Below are 15,155 nucleotides of genomic sequence, written 5' to 3' on the forward strand. Positions count from 1 at the left end.
GAAAGAAATGGGCGTGGCTGTTTCCCCTGCTGGTTCCTGCTCCTGCTGCTGTTGGTAGTTTGTCAAGTGGTCAAGAAAAAAGACAAGAAGACGTCGGAGATGCCCTGAAGAGACAAAGATTGGACTTGCCCTGAGAAACTCAACCCAAATAAAATTGATGTATGGGGGCTAGAGGGGTGGCTCAGAGGTTAAGAGCACATATATTATAATATATAATATATATTACATATATATATTATAATATATAATATATATTGCATATATTATAATATATAATATATATTACATATATATTATATATATAAAATAGATATCATATAATATAGTGATATATATATCACTATATTAGGTGGTGCCCAGTCTCTGCCCCCATGAATATGTACATGGAAAGGCAAGTTAGTAGAGGCTGGAGTAAATAGTAAGAGTTCCCAAGGCTGCCTCTAAAGGAGTTTCAATGCGATCGGGCGTGGGAGCATTTCAGCATGTTCAGCTGCGTGAGAAGAAAATGTGGATGATGTGTTTATTGTGGTGCTGTTAAGGGCTCTGAAGACAAGACAGACTGGAAGGTCTTTAAATGACACGAAGGACACCGAGTCACGGAGCTCCATCCTCAAGTTTCCCGTGCACAGATTTCCCTTTCTTGAGTGCCTGGGCTAAACCTTACGTAATTTTTCTAAAGTGCAGATGAAAACACACTTTATACCTCTAACTGGGCAGTTTCCAGTATTTTAAATATTTTCCTCACATGTCTACCTCTGAAAATCTTCAGCTTGCTTCTGCATCACCGTCTTAGGCTCTCCGTGAGCGCCAGACTAGAGAGCTTCCTAGTTTCTCTCTCACCCCTGTGACATGCCAGGAATGTGGGAAGGTCTGTGGGAAGGTCGTGGCTTCCCCTGACACCATGTGCCCTCATCATCTGCTCCCTCCCTTCACACACACTGCTCTGGCTGCATAAGCTTGCCAGCGGGGACACCATTGTCCAGCGTGACCACAAGCTCTTCATTACTGATCCTGAGGCTAGTCCTCAGGCCATTCCTGTCAGATCTCAGGATGGACCTCGGGACCTCAGGCTTGGCCTTCAACATTCTCTCCCCTGTTGAAGTTAATAGCATGTCAAGTTCTCAACTTTCCTCCGACCACACAGCATCTTCTCTGGCCATCCCTTTCCCTCCCTTTTCTTCTCTCTACACTCTACCTGCTCCATGGGGGGGGGGGGAATCATCCACACCCACATGAACACTCTCCCTGTCCCTTCAGTGCACGTCTCTCTCCTAGTGTCCCAGGGACCCTCTCAAAGACATCACACATTACAACCACAATCTAAATTTTGAGTCTCACATCAGGGAATGACATATGGTAGCTCTTAGGTTCATTTCTACCTTGTGTGCCTTTTGCCCATTCTTCCTTCTCCAAGGGGATATACTATATACTTAAACCAAGGAAGAATATGAGATAGAAAACAATCATCAAACTAAAAACGCACAGTACTTCCACCAAGAATCACACGTATGTATGCAGACAATGGTATCATGAGCCCCGTTATTTTGATCACTTGGAAAACGAACGGAAAATAAATGAAAATAGTTTGGAGTCCATATAAAAGCAGGCTTGTACAGACATGGTTCTATCTGTGAACTTTATTAAAGACTTTCAGGATGTCTGCCTGTGTAACTTTTCACTGTGTGTCATAATCTTACCACGTGTGCTCCGGGCTCCGTTACGGAGCAACCCCTCAGAATTTGTAGAGAGTGTAATTCTGCTATTGGTCAAAGAAGTTAGAATTTCCGGCACTTGGGAAAGAATCTTGACATTTTCCATGACTGTAGACCTGGTCCAACTCTGTAGACAAATTTGGACAAATTAGATTGATTGTTACCAGAAACGAGATTGCCTGCTGCCCCTCTCTAAAGTCAATAATAACCATTAGCTGGGTTGCAGCCAGCTTTACCGGATGACTGGGTAAAGACTGCCGTGCCAGAGGAAGATCCCCTGGATTTAGCAAATAATAACTCCAAGGTAAAATTATTATCGTTGAGTCTAACCACAATAATTTCCCACAGCATAGGGATAACCAGTGGGATAAAGCTAGGGCAGCTAAGAGAAAAACCGAGACAGCCATCTTCATAAGAGCACGCACGGCCCAGAGGAGCAGGCGTCTTTGTTATGCATCCCGTTAGCCTAGAATAGAGCTTGGCATACAAGAACCATTTAATATTTGCGCCATGTGCTGTTTATTCGAGCTTCCTGTAATTTTTAAACATCACAGAATAGGACTCCTTTTGAAAATGTCAACCACTTAAAGTGTAGAAACCATTCATTCCTCATAGAAGGGCTGCATTTGGCCCCATAGCCTGCCCCTGGCTAGGCTGCCCTGACACCCTTGGGAGTGAGGACAACCTGGCAACCAGCCTTGAAAGCAGTACCATCCCAGAAGTCTCTCTGGGCATCACACTGACAATGGTGTCCCTGTGCAGACTGTCCTTGTGGCTCCATACAGGATATAGATAGAGTCGGGTACATGCTGACTGACCTGAGTACAGAATGCTCACAATGGAAGCCAAATGGCAGGCCCAGTCATCTCCCCACACTCCCCACGGAGCGTGGCCAGAGGCAAGGTCTTCTCTTTCCTACCCCATTCCTCTGGTGGCATTATTCTGTCTACTAAAAACTCCTTCTTTACCCTCACATGTATCTCTTCCTATGAGAAGCCTTCCCTTGATTCCCTCCTCCTTCCTCTCCAAATCTCCTCTAATGTACCACACACACACTCCAGTCAGTTGTAACTTTGCCCTTAGTACTGCATCTCCTGTAGTAGACACCGTATTTTAAATGTATTCAATAGATCTTCTTGCCCAGAACTATTATGTGGATGATCTCCTGCTTCATGAATTAATCAACCCAGTGTTATAAATCACACGCTTGCTGTACTTTTTTTTTTTTTTTAAGATTTATTTATTTATTATACACAGTCTTCTGTTTGCAAATATGCCTGCAGGCCAGAAGAGGGCATCAGATCCAATTGCAGATGGTTGTGAGCCACCATGTGGTTGCTGGGAACTGAACTCAGGACCTTTGGAAGAGCAGATAGTGGGTGCTCTTAACCACTGAGCCATCTCTCCAGCCCATTCTTGCTGTACTCTTAGTGAGGTCCCTTGCAAGGATTCTCCAGTGGGATTCAGTGAATATTTGTGAAATTTAAATGAACAGCCTAAGATGGCTCAAAACAGAACCACTTAAATAATTTGAAAAGCCCTTTGCAATTTTGCAAAACAAGAAAATAAGTAGTTTTAATATTTCAGTGACTCTTCTAAAAGGAAGATAATAGAGAAAGAAGACATTGTTTCTTTTACTAAATTGACTTCTTATTCGTTTTATGAAAAAAAAGATTTTTGAAAAATAAAATTATTGAAGTTGAATTAACTTATAATTAATTAACCAGGTCAGAGAGCAAATTCTCCTGACTCAGAGAGGGTCAGGCCACACACAGTGGCTGCCAGAATCTTCTGGAATTCATTTACATAGTACCGTATGGTGTTTGTCTCTTTCCTTCTGGAACAATCTAGCACTAAGGAGAGTATAGCTCATTGTTCAAGACCAAACTGGTCGTTAGAAGCCAATTATCTGTAGTAGTAGAAAAAAAACAACAAAACTTTTCCTTGTCTCACACAGGTACCTTAACACTTAGCACTTCCCTCCTGACACCAGACTGTACAAGGTGGTATTTATTCCTATACAGTAGACAATTCTTTGGTTCACTCCCAGCAGGGTGTCATAATTTAATTAATAGCACTGTGTACTTGGAGTTAGAGTTGGGCCTCACAGGGCTCAAGGCTGTTCTATATTTCAAATGCTGACTGCCAGTCTAGGATTTCAGAAGCTCTAACCAGCCAGCCATAACTTAGGACTTCTCAGGACCCCGACCTTGAGTTCAGATGTTTTCTAGAATGGTCCACAGAATGTAGCAAACAGTCTACTTATATCTACCCATTTATTATAAAAGAATATATCACCCAGAAGAAGTGTCAATGGTAAGTTATGAGGATATGGGCACAAAGTCTCCATGTCCTCTTGGGGGTCCACTCTCTTTCATGTTCTCAGCAACCCAGAAGCACTCTAAAACCTACCCCTCTGTGGGTATTTTTGGAGCCATCAATGCATAATCATGATGGATCAAATCACAGGTGAGGTTCATTCAGTGATTCATTTAACCTCAGCTCCTCCGGGTTGGGAAACCTCCAATCGGATAGTTGGTTCCCTGGTGTCTTCGCTACTTTTCTCTTGCTGTGATAAACTATCACCACCAAAACATCCTTATAGACTAGGCTTATGGTTCCAGGGGGGTATGTAAGTCCATCGGGCCATGGCAGGCAGGCGTGGCAGCTGGAATGGAGGCTGAGAGCTCACATCCTGAACAGCAAACATGAAGCAAAGTAAATTCAAACTGGCAGGTGTCTTTAAACTCTCAGAGCTCATGTCCGGCAAAATAACCTAGGATGAGGTCACACCTCCTATGCTTCCCCAAACAGCGCCACCAATTGGTGACCAAGTAGCCTTGCGCTAGCTTTTGCTACTCCCACTCTAAGCTCGGGGAATGGCCATGCTACCAGCCCCCACCCAGAGAATATTGGATCCGCAGATGGAAAACACAGACACACACACATCGCTCAATTTCAACCTGCCTCATTGGCTCAACTGCTGGGTGCCTCCAGTCTACTGCACCTATCATGCCCTGCCCACTACTCCCAGCTCGACCCCCTAAATCTGCCCTCAACGTCAGTTGCTCAGCCATCTTCAGTCTCAGCTGAACATCCCAACCTCCCATCTGGAGAAGCAGCCTAAGACCTCACACGGCTGGTCACCTTTTCCGGAACAGAAACATAGCAAAAGTTCCCCTCCTCCCTGGCATCTCCTCGTCTCCCCTATTGGGACCCGGAAGTTCCACCTCCTTCCTTCCCCCCAGCAATTGGGCCCTGGCATCTTTACTAAGAACCAATCAAGAACCAATTGGGGAACAGGATCTTAGCATCAGTCCACCCCCTACATAGCCTAAAGGGGACATTCCTATTCAGGCCACCACACCGGCAAACCAGGCCCTACATTGAAACCATCCAGGGCTCTATCAGTCACTTCAATATTGTACATAAGACTCTTCTCGGTTCCAAAAAAGTCATGTTTTAGAAGCTATGCTCTGAAAATGGATATAGAAAGTACACAGGGACAAAGGCCCAAATTAAATTCTTGCTAAATCACGGTAGCCAAGATGTGAAATTTGTACTGGGATGAGGTGTTTCTGTCCTAGTTTGCTGGGAGATGTAACAACTTCACTAAATGTTCCCTTAGGCTTCTACTTTTGATTTGACGGGCCTGTTGTTGTTTTCTGAGGCTGGGGTCACAAAACAAGCAACAAAATGTCAAAGGCAAACACAGTGAGATCCCTAAAGGACTTCCAAAGTTAGCTGAGCAGCGAGATTGGGTAGACTGACGTCAGGTTAGGGAACGCAACCTAGTTCACCATGGGAAAGGATTTACTTTATGGTATATAGAGTGTATAACCCCCAAGCTGTGTAAGTTGTCCAGAGTAAGTCGGTCCTCGAGACACAATGCAGCCTCCTGTGGTGTGCAGGGGCAGAGATTCGGGTTGGACAGTTAGATGGCCTGGAGCTCCATTTGAGAGTCTTGTGTTGCCAGGACACATGGATGAGACGGAACAGGAATGTCGGGACGATAGGGACACCCTGGAGAGAGTTTTCCTACAAGCTATGATCACCAGCAGATCTGTGCTCAGCGACATTTGAGGCCCACCAAGTAATTATTTTTTGCCTTTTTTACTTTGATTAAAAATAGATTTTTTTTCCCCTCACATACTACATTCTGATTATGGTTTCCACCCCCTCGACTTCTCCTAGATCCACTCCACCTTACCTCCCACCATCCGCTTCCTCTGATTAGAAAGCAAAAAGACTTCTGTGGGATTATAGAATCCCACAGAATATATAATATATAATGTGTGACATGTAATATGTAACATGTTAGATAACATATAGAACATGTAATATGTTCTATATGTAATATATGCAATATATAAAATATGTAATATATCCCATATATAATATAGATAACTTTTTTTAAAAGAGCCTTGCGATGATGTTATGAGACAAGAAACCTCAAAGGTACCCTTGAGTTCATTTCCTGTTGTCCATCCACCACAGGGCATGCAGCCTATTCTTTTTTTTTTTTTTCAAGATTTATTTATTTATTATATGTACACTGTAGCTGTCTTCAGACACTCCAGAAGAGGGAGTCATATCTCGTTGTGGATGGTTGTGAGCCACCATGTGGTTGCTGGGATTTGAACTCAGGACCTTTGGAAGAGCAGTCGGGTGCTCTTACCCGCTGAGCCATCTCACCAGTCCCATGCAGCCTACTCTTAAGAGTAGTTTGTTTTCCCTGTGAGACTCCCTAGGAGAAAACTAAACGTTCATTTGCAAGTGGTTATCAACTGGAGACAGCTTCTGGGTTAGGGATGGGCACACTCCTCCTTTCAGGACCAGGGACCCCCTCTGGTGCAGATCCAGGCAGGACCTGTGCATGCCGCCCCAGGTTCTGTGTGTTCACATGTGTGTAGATCATGTTTCGATGGTTTTGTGTGTGTGTTTTTGCTTTGGCACCACATATACTAACACTGGAACACAGAGAAGATTAGCATGGCCTGTGCACAAGGATGACAGACAAATCTGGAAAGTGATACATATTTCCCCCACGGAAGAGGAGACAGAAAGAGTGTCAGAGCGAGGGATGGAGGACACCGGGAAAGCAAGGCCACCTACTATTAAGGAAGCAGGGACATGAACTGAATCTCTAAACTGCCTTTTACTTGACTAAAACCTCACTTTGTTTATTAAATAATCTAAACTGATACTAGATATGTTTACCAAGGGGACAGAGATAGTTAGCCAACTGTCATCCTCAACATAAGAATGTACAATACATGGGTAAGGAATAATATTTCAAATATATATATATCTTTGGGAGGCCAAGGCAAGAGGGTCATGAATTCAAGGCTACATAGTGACATTCTCTGTTAAACAAACAGAAAAAAAGAGAATAAAGTTGGGCCGTGGTAGTGCATGCCTTCAATCCCAGCACTTGGGAGGCAGAGGCAGGTGGATTTCTGAGTTCGGGGCCAGCCTGGTCTACAGAGTGAGTTCCAGGACAGCCAGGGCTACACAGAGAAACCCTGTCCCAGAAAAAAAAAAAAAAAGAATAAAACAAATGTCACTGAAATAAACAGAAGCCAGAAGAAGCCATTAAAGCATAGAAATATGGAGGCATTTGGTGAGGGTATGCTGCCCGGGAAGGTAAGCTAGGGGGTGAAGCAGAGAAGGGGTCAGGATGGTTTGAAGAAGATCACTTTGCTGTAGAGAAGCCATGGGGTGAAGGGAGGGAAGAGGGCTACCAGGCCCCAGAACGAGGAGATAGCAAGCTCTGGGTGGGGGCTGTGGTCCTTCTCGGGCAGTGAGTGAGACCACTGTGGTACTAGGTTGTAAGAACCACTGAGGTAAGTGGGTTATTAGGAGCCAGAGCTGACTGTTAAGTGTCTTCTGAAGCCTGAAGCACAACATTTTAAAAACATATATAAAGGTTTGTTTTTCATCTTAGCAAATTTGTAAGCAAAGCGCTTTTAATCCAGAGACACACAACTTTGTTCACATCAAATACTATGACTTATATGACCCATGCAACTATTTTGAGGAGGAGTCCTTGCCTACCCTGCTCATTGTGTGACTACCTTCAGCCCTAGCAGGAAATGCAAGTTCTCAGCTCCCCAGCCCACCTCAGCAAGCATTCACTGAAGGCCTTGTGATTTCAATCCCATGCATGTGTTTGGGGAAAGGTAGAGACAAATTCTAGAAATTCAATTCCTGCATCTAAGAAGTGTACCATGTAGTTGAGGGAAGGCGTTTAGCCAGCATGGAAGGGCCAGGGAGAGAGGTCAGCCAAACGGGCAGATTTTCAGTAGTAGTTCAGGGGGCAACGTGAGCCGGACAGGACACAGAGGACCGTTGTTCATCACAGCATCTTTCCTTCAGTCTCTCAGTGCCATTTCTCGCCAACATCTGACATCGCTTCAGCCTGTTTGATTTGTTCTCTACAGAATTAGAGAGTCTCTCTTCGTTGCTTCCTGGGCCTACCTATCAAAAGGGTGCTCAGAATAAAAAGGATCTAAATACTTGACTAAGGAAGGTGGTTTTCAAATTGGGACACATTTTGAATCACAGGAGGATTTTATCACTGTTGTAGCTGTCCCCGAGTCGTTTCTGCTACTGTAACTCCTCACAGTACTTTTGCCAGAAACCCCAATAATCTCATGGGTTTCCCATTTGGACTTTGGCAGTACCCTTACTTTGGTCTGTTATTCGTTTCCTGTCTTAGGTGAGTAGATGTTTCTTCACGTCTCTCCAGGAATATTATCAAGAAACAGAGAGACATTCTGTGGAAAGAGTTGCTCTGTTATGTCTTTAAATAATAAGGTCATCAAAAGTCCGGGGAGTGTTTCCTGTCACAGGGAGATGAACTACAGTGGTGCCTGCACATTGATTAGATCCCAGTCTAGGAAGCAGACCAGGGCAATGACATCAGAGGCACATTTGTAGAAGCAGGAGTAAGGTTGTGGACTGGATAATACAATTGTCCCATTGCTGACATCTTGCCTGTGATAATTAGATGATGCTTATGTAAGAGAACATGAAAAGCAAGCAGAGAGAATCCCAGTGAGGAGGACACGGCATTCTTTGCACCATTTTCACGATGATTTGGTAAGCTTCATATTACCTCAAAATCAGATTTTAAAAATTAAGGCTGACATAACCCAATAAATGTTCTCTTTATTCAGACGTTTCTTAGATAATAAGGCAATTACAGAAGATAGTAGGCGACGTAAGGAAGCAATCTAGATACAGAGATATGGAAATTAAGTAGTTTACAACTGAGACCTGCAGGATACAGTGAACTATAAAATTTGGCCTAAGGCTGACCAAGGCTCCACCATTAGCCAAGTGAATTCTGCTCACAAATCATTTCATTTTTCTTGATCTCACTCTTTAAGCTAATATCCATCCGGTTACCCTGAGTGCTTTCTATGATCACATGAAGGAACAATTGCTCTGTAGATGCCACTCAGCAAGCTTTACTAAACTGAGGACTTGAACCAATATTGGTAACAATGTTTCCCACAACAGATAGTTCTTAATAATGGAGACTCACTACCATACCTCACTAGAGCACTGTTTATGAATTCCTCTTGCTTGATACGTCATGCCTTCCTTTCAGCAACAGTAGCAACAACAACAACAATAGTCATGGTGACATCACAAACACCTTACTTTCAGCAACAGTAGTAACAACAACAATAATAGTCACCGTGACATCACAAAAGAGGAAAAAGTACCATTTAAAGAGGCAAAGCCCACTGCCAGAGACAGACATGGGTAGTGAGGAAGCTGCACTTATTAGACTAGGAATTAAAAACAATCATTAATATGCTAAAGACTGTAAATGCTAAAACAGACAACAGTCAAGAACCTAACGAAGAAAAAAGAAATTCTAGAGGGGCTGAAGCACTTTAGAGCACTGGCTGGCCTCGCTGAGGATCTGAGTTTGGTTCTGAGCACCACTTTGGGTAGCATGTAACCACTGTAACTCCAGACCAGAGACAGAAGATCCAAAGACATGTTTTGGCCTCCACAGAACAGTGTGTGGTACACACACACACACACACACACACACACACACACAGAGAGAGAGAGAGAGAAAGAGACACAAAGAGATAGACAGAGAGACAGAGACAGAGAGATACACACAGAGATACAGAGAGACACACACAGAGACACAGACACACATGCAGAGACAGACATACACAGACAGACAGACAGGCAGACACAGAAATGAGACAGACAGATGTACACATAAATTAATTGATGAGGGGGTGTTTTGAGACAGGGTTTCTCTGTGTCACCCTGGCTGTCTTAGAACTTGCTCTGTAGACCAGGTTGACTTTGAACTCACAGAGATCCGCCTGCCTTTGGTTCCCAAGTGCTGGGATTAAAGGCGTGCACCACCGCCTTTAGTGGCATAAGTTTTAAAATAAATGAAAACTTTAAAAAACGTGGTTGGAGAGTAGAAGGGGGGAATGCTTTTCAGGACACACACAGTAGAGCACATACACATATGTATCCTTAGCAGTTATGACAGCACTCTCAAGATCTGTGTGTGCTCAAGAGAGACAAGTTTGCAGCCTAGATAGGGTAAATGGCCATGAAGTTCCAACACCAAGGAGCTGTTGGTAGTTGACAGTGCTGGGAAAGGTGGGTGTCGGGGGCCGGTTTTCTTTAACAGTGTTGTCCCGGGTGGGACAGCCACACTCCATTGGATTCCCCATATCCAAGACTATCTGGGAGGTGCATTTTGGACTTGAGGGGCTAAAGGAGGGAGGCACAAAAATGGTTGTCAGGGAAGGTAGATCAGGAAGGAGTCAGGGTGGGGAGGATAGGATTGAAACAGACCTGAAATTCTCTAATGGAAATGAGAGAAAGCACTAGCAGAGAAATCACTGAGGCACGCGTGAAGGCTTTAGACGGGCTCGGCAGAGAGAAAAGGTCTGAGCTGGAGGAAATGGCAGTACACTCTTCAATTTTAAAAAAATAAAATATTTATGTTTATTTTATGTGCATTGTTGTTTTGCCTGTGTGTATGTGTGTGAGGGAGTGTCAGAGCTTGGCGTTACAGGCGGTTGTGAGCTGCCGTGTTGATGCTGGGAATTGAACCTGGGTCCTCTGGAAGTGAGGTCAGTGCTCTGAACCACTGAGCCATCTCTCGGTAAAAAAATTTTCAAGCAAGAAAAAATAAAAATAAAAAAGGATAAAACAGTAAATAGTATCTAAACCCTGTGAGGTAAGTTCAGAGTTTGTAACATAGATGAACCTAGCTCTCTGAGGTGCCTAACCTCACTTCAGCGTTCCTGCTGGCCTGCCAACTCGCCAGCCATGCCAGACCACAGGGTTCCTGCAGGGCTCTCTCTCTGGTGCCCTACCCCCTGAGTTCCCCGTGTTCCTCTTGCTACCATGCACCCCACTGTCAGTCAACACATCACAATACTCAGTACCCTGGTTGAATCAAGGCTCTTAATGCTTAATTAACCAATCAGATTTATGTATCAATATTATCACAATTTACAAATTGCCAATACAATAATTTTAGAGACAATTGATAATGATAAAAGCTTTACCTCAATATTTCTAACCTTGTGAAATCATAGTTACTTGTGGCTGGAAAACATCACGCGGGTATACATCTGCAGCCATCATGGTTCCCCCACCCCCCTACTCTGCCACGCTCCCTCTCTCTGCGACTCTTAGCTCCACCTCCCTTTACCCTGTCCAATCACAGGCCTCCCACTGTCCTAATGTGATTGGACAGGGAAAATCCCGCAACCCGTAGAAGCCACTATAATACCAAAGGAGACGCATAAACAAAGCCTGAAGCAATTACTAAGAATTTCCCCCAAGTTAATATCAGACATAAAAATACAGACCTTTCCTCTAAGGATGCTGCCTGAGCCCTGGGTCCTCTAAGGATGCTGCCTGAGCCCTGGGTCCTCTAAGGATGCTGCCTGAGCCCTGGACAACTCGCCCCTGACCCTACCTGCTCTTCTGTGTTGGAGGTGAGGTGGTGCAGAATCAGTGACACAGACTCTGGAGCAGGTGAGAAACGCCACAGCAAGCCCATCTGAGCGCTGCTGCAAACTCCTTTACTACCCTCCACCCATGCCCCATTGGTCTCAGAAAAGCATCTCTTCTAGGTCTCTCAGGAAGTCCTCAGTTAGGTCCTCCTGCCGGAGATGCTTTTGTGTCTGCGTGGCCCCCAGCGTTTACATAGAGGTGAAGGTGGCTCCGCGCCATTCCTGCTACAAAAGAGGAAGAACAAAGGTAAAAATTACATATTACATCTACAAATCTTGGAAGTAAGAATACAGTGGGAAAAACTGTTTGCACCATTGAGAGGAAAGGCTTTATCAGCCTAGAATCAGGTACCTTGTAAACCCATCTCTCAAAACCAGGGAAAAATGAAGACTTTCTCAGACAAATAATGAGGGGGCATGCTGTCTAGTGAACTCACCTTCCAAGAAATGTTCAAAATCAGTTGTTTAAGAAGAAGGAAAATCACTAGGCATGGTAGCACACACCTTTAACTTCGGCACTTGGGAGCAGAGGCAGGGGAATCTCTCTGAATTTGGGATGAGTTTGGTCCACACAGTGAGTTCCAGGACAGCCAGGGCTATGTAGAGAGATCTTATCTCAAAAGCCAAGGGAAAAAAGAGAAAAAGAAAGAAAGGCACATAAGTAATACACTTGGATATAAAGAGGGCCAGGGAAAGAGTACGTGGAGACAAAAATTTCAAATGTGCTCTACAGCTCCATATTAATTAGGGACGAAGGCAGCACTGAGCAATGACGTGGGGGTGGGGGTGGGGGGGTCAGTTCATGAAGAATATGTAACAGTTTATGTGTAGTTGCCTAAGGATAGGATGCTAAGATAGGCAAGCAATGGTGGCAGAATTACACAGAAGTGAATGAGTCCACTAGTACAGTTGGAGACTGTCACTGCTGGGTGCTACTGTATTTAAGGCAGGAAGGGATGACAGGCTGGGAGGGGACAGGGCAGTGACTGTGAAGCTAAGTCCCAGCAAGATGGTGAAGTAGTGGTTTGTGGTAAGAATGCTGCCTCCCTCCAGTGGGGGTGCTTCCACAGTGGCAAATTCTCAGTGGTGGAGGTGCGGCATGGTTCCTGTCTCCAGAGGACAGCTCATTACCAGTGGTTCTGGTTCCAAGATGTCACCGCAGAGAGACCACCCTGTCCATGGGAAACAGGGCACAGCCACCCAGTCCTCCTTTGGGTACAGTGGGTCTCATAGAATCCAGGTAGTTTTCTGTGCTGGGCTAACCACCCATGAGGATTTGAACCAGGATCCTCTGGAAGAGCAGGCGGTGCCCTTATCCACTGAGCCATCTCTTCAGCCCTGATCATACCCAATACCCAGTTCTTGAGATGAGAGCAGTAGGTCTCACCCATTGCTGGGGCCCTGAAACGTCATGAACAATGGAGACAGTTTGGTAGCGTCCAACAAAACTAAACACACCCCCACGTTACAGTAACCATGCTTTTACGTTTACTCAAATGACGTGGGAACGTATGCCCAACCACAGATGCTGAGAACAGCTTTAAACATGATCCAGAACTTGAAAGCAACCAAGCATCCTTCAAGTGAATGGGAGAGTAGATTGTGGCCCATCCAGACAAGGGCTTGTACTCGGCAGTGAGGAAAATGAACTGTCTTGACATGGAAGCAAGTGGGGGAAGCTTAGAAGTTCACTGGCAAGGGAAACAACCAATCACATAACAGGATACACTGCTAAGACCCCACCAGTGTGGCATTCTGGGAAGCCCAAGTTACAGAGAAGGCAGAACATTCAGTAGTCCAGAGGTTGGATGGAGGGGATGGGGAGTGAATGGAGAACGGAGGTATTTAGGACAGTGGCAATACACTGTATGCAGCATGGGAGAAAACACCGCTTTAGCTATGGCTCCAAACTCCCAGAACGTACAGTTCCAGGTGAAGACTAAGGTAAACTACAGACTTGTGAAGCTGAAAAACATCATGTCGAGCCCCAGTGACATGCAGAAACTCTGCTGCTGGGGATGCTCACAGTTTTGAGGAGTCCAGAGGACACATGGGATTCCCTCTGCACTTTTATCTCAATTTTGCTTTTGACCTAAGGCTGCTCTTAGAAAGGGAAATCTGTTAAAAAGGGACCCCTTTCTGAAAGTTGTTCTCTGACTACCACATGAATCCCCTCCCCCACCCCATGCACAAGTAAATAAGTGTGATTTTTAAATGTTGAGCTGTCAGGGGCTCGAGATGTAAATTTCACATAATAAAATACGAATTCTTATATCTGACTTCAAGCACTTATTTTCTTCAGAAATGCTCTACTGGCTGCCAGCTTTGCCTGAGACTTCAGTGAGGAAGAAAAATTAATAAAAATGAGTCAGGTTTCTGCTTCACATTTTCAACGTGTCTAAATGTGGGCAGTTTCTCCAGTCTTTTAGATGGCAAGAGATTAGTCGGGTTTTTAAGTTACTCACCTACTTGCCTATATTCTTTACATTTTAAATAAGGTTTGTCCTTGAACTGTTTGTTGTCACTGAGCTTGCTCGTACAGATGTGGGAACGTAATGAACAAGGTTAGTGCTGCCACCTACTGTTGGAGGAGGAAATAAGTTGCATTCCCACGAAGTCAGTTTGGAAAGACTCCAGACAGCCAAGTTGCTTGCTGGCCGGACCTGGGGAAAGCCTGTGCTATTATTATCCGGAAAAGAAGAGCAAGGCGATCACTGAAACATTTGAGATAGACGTGGAAGATTCTGGAAACAGAGGATAAATGTCAAGAGATCTGTCCAACTTCTCGGCCAGGAGATTTCCTGGGGCTCTGATGTCTTTAGCAAACCCTAGTTCCATTTCTCTTGTATTGCTTCTGTCTGTGGCACCTTACAGGACAGTGAGGGGCTTCAGAACTGTCACTGGGGGACGGGTGGGAGTGTAAAAAGCTTCCTTGACGTTCGTCTTCCCTACCCCTGCCTAGATTCTAAGCTGGCTATCTTTCAGCCATCTTAATCTTATTTTTCCTCTCCAGATACTTTCCACCACAGCCTGGGTCACAGCTGGTGCATGATGTCACACTGCCTATTTTAAAGGCTGTGTATCATGTGAGATCTCACAGTTCATCACCTCACTGCTATTCAGGTGTCCCATGAAGAGCTGCCACCTAGGCTGCTGGGAAGTGACCCAGAATGCAGCCTAGGAGCCAAATGGAAACATGCACAGCCCAGTTCGGGGCTCGGTGGGATGCAACTCTTCGGCAGGAATTTCTGTAAAACTCAAAATAACATCCGCATCTGACGGTATTCATCAACTCAAAGGAGGCTTGGGCGGTCTGGGAGGGTAAGACTACAAAATTCAGTTTTGATGTGCATAATCTCTCTCTCTCTCTCTCTCTCTCTCTCTCTCTCTCTCTCTCNCNCACACACACACACACACA

At 44.8% G+C, this 15,155-nt stretch overlaps 1 non-coding gene across 1 annotated transcript; it reads left to right on the plus strand.

Annotated features, from left to right (window-relative positions):
• The first annotated feature begins 6,650 nt into the window (after window positions 1–6,650).
• LOC115062483 lies at window positions 6,651–6,756 on the plus strand. The gene has a single exon (XR_003842434.1). It is a non-coding gene; the product is annotated as a U6 spliceosomal RNA (small nuclear RNA).
• The last annotated feature ends 8,399 nt before the right edge of the window (window positions 6,757–15,155 follow it).

Source organism: Mus pahari, chromosome 17, assembly GCF_900095145.1.
Source record: "Mus pahari chromosome 17, PAHARI_EIJ_v1.1, whole genome shotgun sequence".
Lineage (NCBI taxonomy): Eukaryota > Metazoa > Chordata > Mammalia > Rodentia > Muridae > Mus > Mus pahari.